Source organism: Phyllostomus hastatus, unplaced genomic scaffold (genome assembly GCF_019186645.2).
Source record: "Phyllostomus hastatus isolate PE091 unplaced genomic scaffold, TTU_PhHast_1.1 phas_contig_159, whole genome shotgun sequence".
Lineage (NCBI taxonomy): Eukaryota > Metazoa > Chordata > Mammalia > Chiroptera > Phyllostomidae > Phyllostomus > Phyllostomus hastatus.
Genome location: NW_025333640.1, coordinates 14,748,480 through 14,759,283, shown reverse-complemented (window position 1 = coordinate 14,759,283; position 10,804 = coordinate 14,748,480). Strand labels below are relative to the sequence as shown.

Below are 10,804 nucleotides of genomic sequence, written 5' to 3'. Positions count from 1 at the left end.
CTCAGTGGATTGAGTACAGGCTGCAAACCAAAGGGTTGCCAGTTTGATTCCCAGTCAGGGCATATGCCTGGGTTGCAGGCCAGGTCCCCAGTATGAGGACATGGGAGGGACAACTGTACATTGATATTTCTCTCCTTCTCTTCCCTCCTCTCTAAAAATGAATAAATAAAATCTTTAAAAAAATTTAAGATCATTTATGCCAATTCCATTTACTTTATATAATGCAATGAAACAATTTGATTTGCAAAAAGTCATTTAGGGTTCTTCCCCATTTGAAATAATGACAGCAATAATAACAATAACAATAAAAATAACAAGTAAAACTTCAGATAGAGCTTACTATGTAGCAAACACTTTCAACATTTTACAAGCATTCATTCATTTAAAATGTATTCATTGACAGTGAAATCTATGGCAGTAATTACTATTATCATCTCCAGATGATAAAATTGAATTATAGAATATTTTTGCAACTTTCCCAAAGTCACACATTGGCAAGGCTGGGATTCAAACACAAGCAGCTTGTCTTCTGAATGTATATATTTAAATACTACACTCTACTAGCTCTCAAGCTTTAAGTGGAATGTCTATTCTGAAGTGTGAAAGCTACTTTTCATTTTTATGGACCTTATCCACATTCAAATAATGAAGAGAACAAGAATGGATTGAAAGTTTATGATAAATGGTTGTTATTTTACTGTCAGTGAACCAAATTCCAATTCCAACACTAGAAGCCGCTGGCCTGTTTCTAATAAAGACAGAATTCAAAATAAAGCATAAATCACCAAAAACTCTTATAAAGCACTTCATTAAAATCAGCATCTAAAGGAGTATAGCTTTTATATTTGCAGGAGACAATAAAAGAAATAAAATATGTACTTAGATCGCCTTGGCATACAATTCTAAAACCTGATAATATGTCTATGGTGACAAATAATCTTTGGGAAATTGAAAAACAATTATTACCTTATTTGTTGGCAGGCAGGAGAAATGGAAGCCCTGCTAAATGGTGCACAAAAGATATTAGTATGTTCATTGAGACCATTCTAAATTGAACAGAAAGGTAACACACTTTTTCTGCATTAACATCCAAATAGTTCTTTGAGGAAAATGGAATAGCTGTAGTTCGTGTATCTGGAATAAATTGTGTGATAGTAGTTAGCGCTCTTCACCCAAACACATGGTAGGGTCGCGCTGCTTGTTTTTGAATTGGGGGCAAGCACGTGACATATGTCACTTCTGGGGGCCCCTGGACTTTTGGTGACACTTCTTCCTCTCCTACACTGAGTACGGACAACACCTCAAGGGCCTATTTCTGCCAGGCAGAGACCCTCTGTGACATGATGGTAGAGCAGGGTGGCCTGCTGGAGCCTCATGAATGAGAAACATGTTTTTGTTATGTAAATCTTCTACGATTTAGAGTTCTGCTGCTCATGATGTCACTTTATCACATCTAACCATTCTAACACATGCAAATTTACCTTCATCAAATCAGACTGGAAGGGGAGGGGAGTCATTCCTTAATTTTCTTTAACTAAACCAAAATCTAGAACTTAACCTGTAGCCTCCATCTTATTGGGTTGGCAGTAAAATTAGTGTTATTCTATAATAAAGCCTGCCTCCCATTACATACATTTCACTAACATTCTGATAGCTTATTTAACAGTATAATTATATCTGTTGATTCAGGGAATCCCCTCTGGTCTTCTCTTCCTAATGATTATTCCTGGAGAAGACCTTCCAGGCCGATCTGACAGTTGAGCAGTCCAGTCTTGACTGCTTTCGGGAATCCAGTTAGCAATCTTGATGCATGGTGGGAAGCACTCCCGTTTCCCTAGCACTCTTGCCTTCACATCAGATCCTACCACTTTTCATGTTTAATGGCCAGAACAGATAAGAATCCAAGTGGAATTGGTACATGAACTTGTACTGTTTGAAAACAAGGCTTTGAGTAAAGAAAACAAAATACATATAATTTCTTAATCTGGGTGGTACAAGTATCAATACTAAATCACTAAAAATTTTACTATGGGAATGTCACAACGGTGATAGGAAGTTTGGGGGGGAAATGATTTAGAAATCAGGCTCAGGACTTTGGAAGACGTTCCTGCTCTTGAAGGGCCCAGAGGGTGAGTTTCCCGAGCTTCAAAGTAAAGCAGTACTCCTGACCTTGAGTCTGCTTCCTTACCTCTGTAGCCTTACCAGTCTCAGTAAATCCTTCCTCTCTTATCCCAGGATAATCCTTGCCAGGAGCAAGGAAATTCAATTTTAAAGCAGTCAGAAAGGGTTTTGTCTTTAATTTCCCCCAAAGCAAGGAAGTATGTAGTCCATCTATGGGGAGTGAGGAAAAATGATTATACAAAGAACTGTCAGAATTAATGTCTCAATAAATTGCTCTGCCACACACAGATAGATATAAAGGGAAGACTACATGCATCTTGTAGATAGAATTGCATTTCAATTGATCTTGTACATTATTCACTTGAAATATTACATTTTTTTGCGAAGAATCTTATCTAACATACATGTCAACATTGGCACACATCACCTTGTCATATTCATAAGGAAAATTAAGAAAAACTCAGGTTACTCCACTTGGATACTTATTTTTCTTATAGGGCCTAAGGGTAAACACAATCCAAACAAGGGTAGGCCATTTGATAAATATATTTTCTGCCTTCATTTTATAATACCACAAATAAAACTTTTTTAAACATAAATAAAAATTAGGGGTCCAATGGAGAGTAAAATATTTGCACTGTTAACTAGTAAATCACTATCATTTAGGTTCCTGAAGTAATTACAAACCCTCTATAGTCTGATGTTGAAATGTCTATAAATGAGTCAACCTGCTTTTGTTCTGCCCTTTGCATTCCCAGAAAAAACAGAATTATGAATTACATTTTTTATGTAAAATGTTGTAAAGAGGAATAGAAAAGCGAGCTTTCCAAAATCTCCCATTATGGGTACCCAAAATTAGTTCAATAAATATCAAAGCATTGAAATGATTCTGCCATAATAATTAGTGTTCTTAGTGACTTAGTCCATTATGTTGATTTATTTATTTATGTTCTATTTGTTTAATGCACCTCTGGAAATCCTTCCTACCTCAAAAGAATTCTGTATTTTGCTAGTGAATTTGAATTTAGAAATTCCAACTTTTTGAATTTAGGAATTCCAACTTTTTGCCGCAGAGTTTTCCACAGGCTTCCTATCTTATATTAAATAACTTGAAACCTGTGAAACAACTTTCAGTTCCAACACATGCAAGTGGCTCTCTTTATCCTCATAGCAAGAATGCCACATAACAGTGCCTACTCTCCCATACGAACACATTTTTTGCATACAAATAATTACTAGTAAAAATTGTTTAAGATACTAAATTTTATAGAAAACACTGAAATTTAAAGTAGGAAATTGATTCTGCCTACATATGGACTAATGGATTAGTCATAGAAAGCCATTCTCTAAAGAATCTGCTTTTTAAAATTGCTTTGAATTTTAATAAAGCACTTGGATGCAGATAGTAATTTTTCACATATGATTTGTATAACTAGTGGTTTTAGAAAATATGGAAATTAATACTGAAATTACAAATTGACTCATTCTACAATGCTATTGTTTAGTGAGAAGACATTAGTATTCTCAAGTATGATAATTAGAATCAGAAGTTTTAGAAGTGTTCCATATATACATATACACACACATACACATATACATGTGCATATATGTGGATATATCTATGGTCTCAAGTGCACTAGCAAAAAAGCATTGCCTCAGTTTTGAGTATCAAATTATTTGAGAAAGTGAAAGCTGCTTTGCATGTTGGCGAGAAGTCATGGATCTCTCTCTCTCCGATTCCCTAGCAAAACAGTAAAAGAACACTAAACAAAAACACCTGGCTATTCTACGTGACTTCACCGCTTCACTAGAAGAGTTCAAAGCTCTTTGTAAACTTTTGCTGCCTTTCTTGTAATTAAACTACGTCAAAGTACTTCCTGAGTGTATCATTTCCCTATGAAAGTTAATTAACTGTTTCAATGCATTGGGGTATCATTAGGGCACTGTTACTTTATTGCATAACAACCATAACTTCAGGAGTTGTATAAGCTGAAGTATGAAAATAAACACAGACCCAGGGGCCAAGAACCTAAAGGAACCTTGTTGTAACTAAGTAGGAATTTCAGTATAAATAAAACAAAATTAAACATCTTCTGAGGCTACTAATAATGCTGTCCACATCTATGATCTCAATATATATAATATCCATATAGAAATCATTAAAAGTTTAGCAAGATGGCAATCTTTAAAAATTTTTATATGATGGTGTAGAATCTTTTTTCTCCACAAATATGTATTTTTTATGTTTATTTTTAAAAAAGATTTTATTTATTTATTTCAGACAGAGGGGAAGAAAGGGAGAGAGGGAGAGAAATATCAATGTGTAGTTGCCTCTTGCACACTCCTTACCAGAGACCTGGCCGTCAACACAGGCGTGTGCCCTGACTGAAAATTGTGCTAGCAATCCTCTGGTTCACAGGCTGCTGCTCAATCCACTGAACCACACCAGCCAGGGTTTGTATTTTTTAAAATAAAATATTAACATGACTAGGAGAGCTGGAGAGAAAATGTAGATAATAAAGAAAACATAACCAAAAAGTATAAAATTAAACCAGAAAAAGTAATGTAAAAATAATATTAAATTCTTATTATTTAGTTAATAAAGATATAGAAATCTGTTTATTGTTTAAAAGGAAATCTATTTTAAGATTATTGTGATAATAAAATTGCTGATGGCATATTGTTTAAAAGAAAAACAGTACCTAAATGCAGAGCCAAATATTAATACTATCTGTGAAATGTTTAAAGAAAAAAGTTCCTAGATAGAGAGGGAAATATATAATGCCTCATTCCTTCTTCCCCAATCAATTCTCCAAATTAGCGTGTTAATTGTTTCATGGATATAAGTTCAGCTATATTCTTCATTAACTCAATACATCCAAATAAGATGATGCTTTAATACATATGAGTTCATACAGTATAGAATATCCTCACACTAGCATATTTTCCCTTGATAATATAGATACTTTTCCATACTAAATTTTTAATATTTCATCTTATTCATCTTATTATAAGAACCCTTCAGTGATCCATTGTTTTAATATAACATTTATTTAAACAATCTCCTAGAGATTAAGATATAGATGATTTTTTCTCTCTAATAGTGTTGGAATGTTATTCAATAATATAAACACAATCATAAAAATATTTCTGAAAGTGAAATTGATATGCCAAGTGATTTGAACATATTAAATATTGATATTTACTGTTGAATTGCATTCCCCTGAACTTTATATGATAGTTGTTATTTCTCCCAACATTGCTACACTGTGTAGGCTCTACAAGTTTGACAGCTTAATATTAGTTCCTCATTACTCCATATATTTATGGTTATTTTATTTTGATTGATGCTATCATTATTAGCCATGTGTATTTCTTTTCTTTTTTTAACTTTCACATTTTTTTAAAAAATTACAGAGATTGATCTTTTTTCTTCTGATTTAGACCATCAATGCTTTACAGATGGATTTCACAATAGAAGCCTTCTTAACCTTTGTGACTCTGAGACTTCAAAAGTACAAAAAGCATTTTGTAAACTGTAAAATTGTTATTAAAAACAGTAATTGCGTCATTTGTAGGCAATGCACTACACTTTCCTTATATTTAGTGTCTATCTCATAACAATATCTAATTTAAAAGTCTCACCCTGGCTGGTGTGGCTCAGTGGATTGAGCATCGGCTTGGAAACCAGAGGGCCACAGGTTTGATTCCCAGTCAGGGCACATGCCTGGGTTGTGGGCCAGGTCCCCAGTGGGGGGGTGAGAAAGAGGCAACCACACATTGATGTTTCTCTCCCTCTTATTCTCCCTCCCATGCCCTTGCTCTAAAAATAAATGAAAAAATATTTTTTAAAAAGTCTTCGGGGTTATGTGTGGTTAAAGACATAAGAACAGACAATGATTTGCATAAAGATGCACACTCAGTTCTAACTCTGAAGTTGATATTCTTTTCTCAAGACTTCATAGACTGTGCTATCTTTTTTTTATTAAATAAGCAAGATTTAAGTAATAAAGAGGGTTATGTACATATAAACCATCATTATTGTTTGTACCAGATTAACCTTTCAATTTCACTTTTATTATATCTTTCCCAAACACCAGTAAATAATTGTTTTCTTCTTTCCTGCCACATCATATCTAAATGGAGAAACCTGGCTAAAGCTCACCAGTCCAATCTTATGTTCCGCTATTAGTCAAGTGTGTCTTTAGTTATCCTGGTATCAGCAACATTCCACTGATGAGCCTTGCTCATAGAAAGAGATATAATTCGTGATGACATTGGGACACTTTTCAGGGTGAGAAGGAAGGTTACTAAATATTATAACAAGCGGTCACATTCAGGTCCATCCCATAAAAATGAAATGTGTGGTAAACCCTGGCTCTGCATGCCCTCCCTGAGCCTCAGATATTTTCCTCCTCTCATTGACGTATGACATGCACTCCATAAGACCTGGCTCAGACCTACCTGCCTTTCTACACATCTTTTGCCACCCAGGTTAATCTTTTCTCTGAATCCCATTAGCATCCACACTACCATCACTTGTTTTAAATGTATTCATATTCCTTTTTTGATCAAGACTGGGAGATTTTTTATAAAAGATAGGGGCTCGTCATTTACTATAGTCTTGCAAAAACCTATCCAGTGCAGGGCAAGTAATGGATATTCTGTGAATAGCTGTGGAATTAATTGAATTAGTACTCCAACTTCTAAGCCTCCCCTGTTAGCTGGGGGAGGGTGGGGATTAACTATAATCAGTTCATAATAATTTAAGCTTATTAAATTAAGGAATATTTTAGCTGCTTCTACTCTAAAGTGCCTTTAAACAAGAAGCAAATGGGCAAAATGCATCAATTTTCATAAAATTAAATTGAGGGTCGGAACCTGGAGTGCGGCCTCAGAGGGCTGAGCTGGTGTGCAGAACCTCTTGGTCTGGCTCTAGGCAAGATGCGTCACTGTCTGAGGGAAAAAGGACAAGTCCCAGGAAAAAACAGCCCAGAGTGAGCGAGAGACACATTCTTCTTATTTCAGAGTTTTTCTTACGGCAAGCACTGTCTGAACTTTTTCTACCCAGTCCCAACAGTTTCATAACTTACTATCCAGAGGCTCTTTGGAAGTTTGCTTCCCTCTTTCAGTCATTCACGCCCACGCTGAGGCAGGAGACTGCACTGAGCGTATTTTTAATGCATTCAAATAAACTATAAACAAAAAATTGAGTGTTGACAATGTTTATTGTTCACAGAAATGCAAATCCAACTCCCAAGAATTCTGGCAGGAAAACAGTAGCTGTGTGGTAATGCTGCGCCTCCAGAACTGGAGACCAACTGTCAGCAGGCAAGGCGTTCACCCCAGAAGAAGATGCTTTCTTCAGCAGATTTTAACTGAATCCAAACTCATTTTAAAGCCTGGTAGATCAAGGTTTGGTGTTGAACTCTACACTACCAACAGAAATACTACAGATGGATTTCCCAGGCTCAGATAAACATTCTTCCTAAATTTTGTTCCCCAGTTTATAGAAGTGCAGTTAATTTGGAAAGTAATATATTATCTCAAGCTACTCATTTTCTGTGAGAAGTTTCGGGATTATTTAATTTCACCAAAGACAGGAAATGTAATGAAAGCATTCTATCAATGACAATATTATTGGCCAAGTAGAAGTTTGTAGATTAACAATATAATTTTCTGAGCAAGCCATCTATCTCATTGAAGAGGTGCTAAAGATTGATCTTCCTATTTAATAAAGATACATACGTGTCTATATCTATATATCTGTATATATATTTACATCTCTATAGATATACATATAATACATTTTTTTAAAAATTACAAATCCATGTTTCTATAGTAGACATAGGCTATTTTTATAGTTTTATTTTTGTATACATATTTGTGTAACAATCACTGAATTCCTAGGCCAGGTTCAGGTAACTGAAGAGCCTTTATAAGTAGTTTATATTGTCGAGAACCAAGGTATATTGCAAATCCAGCCTGGAACAAAATAGGAAATAACATCTTTCTAAAGATATGCTTAGAAATTCTTATATATACATAAGATTATGCTATTACAGTTGTCCCATTTTCCCTCCTTCATTCCTCTCTACCCTGCATACCCCCTCCCACCCACATTCTCTCCTTTAGTTCATGTCCATGGGTTGTACATATAAGCTTTTTGGCTTCTACATTTCCTATACTATTCTTACCCTCACCCTATTTTCTACCAACCATTTATGCTACTTATTCTCTGTACCTTTCCCCTCTGTCCCCCATTCCCCCCCTGGTAACCCTTCACCTCATCTCCATTTCTGTGGTTCTGTTCCTGTTCTACTTGTTTGTTTAGTTTGTTTTTGTTTTAGGTGTGGTTGTTAATAACTACGAGTTTGCTGTCATTTTACTGTTCATATTTTTTATCTTCCTTTCCTTAGATAAATCCCTTTGACATTTCATATAATAAGGGCTTGGTGATGATGAACTCCTTTAACTTGACTTTATCTGAGAAGCACTTTATCTGCCCTTCCATTCTAGACAAAAACTTTACTGGATAGAGCAATCTTGGATGTAGGTCCTTGCCTTTCATGACTTGGAATACTTCTCTCCAGCCTCTTCTTGCCTGTAAGGTCTCTTTTGAGAAATCAGCTGACAGTCTTAGAACTCCTTTGTAGGTAATTGTCTCCTTTTCTCTTGCTGCTTCTAAGATTCTCTCCTTATTTTTAATCTTGGGTAATGTAATTATGATGTGCCTTGGTATGTTCCTCCTTGGGTCCAACTTCTTTGGGACTTTCTGAGCTTCCTGGACTTCCTGGAAATCTATTTCCTTTACCAGAATGGATAAGTTCTCCTTCATTATTTGTTCAAACAAGTTTTCAACTTGTTGTTCTTCCTCTTCTCCTTCTGATACCCCTATAATTCCAATGTTGGAACGTTTAAAATTATCCTAGAGGTTCCTAAGCCTCTCCTCATTTTTCTGAATTCTTGTTTCTTCATTCTTTTCTGGTTGGCTCTTTCTTTCTTCCTTCTGCTCCAAATTGTTGATTTGAGTCCCAGTTTCCTTCCCATCACTATTGGTTCCTTGTACATTTTCCTTTATTTCACTTAGCATAGCCTTAATTTTTTCATCTAATTTGCAACCAAATTCAATCAGTTCTGTGAGCATCCTGATTACCAGTGTTTTGAACTGTGCATCTAATAGGTTGGCTATCTCTTCGTTGCTGAGTTGTATTTTTCCTGGAGCTTTGATCTGTTCTTTCATTTCAGCCATTTTTTTTGTCTTGACACACCTGTTATGTATGAGGGGAGGAGCCTCAGGTATCTACCTAATGCTGGGTTATGACACTGTATGTGGGGCAGGGGTCAGAGAGGGAACAATGGCTCTTGCTCTGCTCTCTGCTGGATTTCAGTCACTTCACCCACTACCCACAAGCAAAGTAGGCCCCTCTGGTGCTAATTCCTGGGTGGGTGGGTTTGTGTATGTTCTAGGACCCTGTGAGTCTCTCCAAAGAACTTTTCTGTGAAGCTGGGAGTTTCTCCTTCTGCCGCCTCAAACCCCACCAGTGTTTTAAATCAGAGGTTTGAGGCTTTATCTCCCTGCACTGGGACCCTGGGTTGCACAGTGCGTATCACTCCCCAGTTGTTCCTCCCAGTTTATCTGCACATGAATGTGGGACTGCCTGCTCCACAATCTGCCACCTGGCTGGGTCTGCCAGCTGCTGCCTTGCCATGAGTTCTCTCTGCCCAGCTGCCCCTCTCTGCCCCTCCTACCAGTCTGGATGGATGTTTCTTCTTTAACTCCTTGGTTGTCGGACTTCCATACAGTTTGATTTTCTATCAGTTCTGGTTGTTTTTTTGTTTTTAAATTGTTGTTGTACTTCTTTTGGTTGTATGAGGAGGCACAGTGTGTCTACCTATGCCTCCATCTTGGCCGGAAGTCCTAAAGATAGGCTTAGAAATTCTGATCCAGTAGGTTAAGATATTTCCTTTCTCTGTAACAGGGCTGAGGCATTCCTGGTGGCTGGGCCACCATTCACAGGTATAGCCAATAATACAGGGTACAGACCACCAAAAACAAGTCCCACCAATCCACCTCATGTTATGGTGCAGGTTTCATAGTTCAAGTCACCTGTATTGGATGGAAAACTTATAAAACCCTTATAAGAAATATCTGCTGTCAAAAATGGGATCCCCGTCATTGGTAGAGCAACAACTATGCAGGCCTGTGTCCCATTTAAGATGCGCCAAAAGAGACTGTTTGCTAGTAGGCCACAGAGAGCAGTGTTAAGTCCAATTTATGTTGGCCCATGTTCAAATAGATTCCTTTTTGCTTCTGGGGGTTAATTTTTCTGGTTATGATATAAAAATTTGTTTTTCCTTGACATTATCATCTGGTTCATGGTTTTCCATCTTGAGCCTTATGCTCTCCTCCCAAAAGTCAATGTTTGTTCTGGGCTCCCTCAGCCACCAAGGCTCAACTTGCCCATGTGCAGCCATCTTTCTATATTATACATTTTTTGATTATTGATTAATTGAGATAGATAATGCTTTAGCATCTCACATTTAGCTATCATTCATTAAGCATTTAAATTAATGGACAAAAAATCAAAACTTGATTTTGTGTTGTCAAAGAAGAATTCTAAATTTGTTTATCTTGCTCTTCAATTTGGAAAGAAAATAAATTCCTCTCTCCATAGACACT

General features: G+C 36.4%; 1 pseudogene; it reads right to left on the bottom strand.

Annotated features, from left to right (window-relative positions):
* Positions 1-8,016: 8,016 nt before the first annotated feature.
* On the bottom strand, positions 8,017-10,518 carry LOC123813624 (annotated as a pseudogene).
* Between the last annotated feature and the right edge of the window lie 286 nt (positions 10,519-10,804).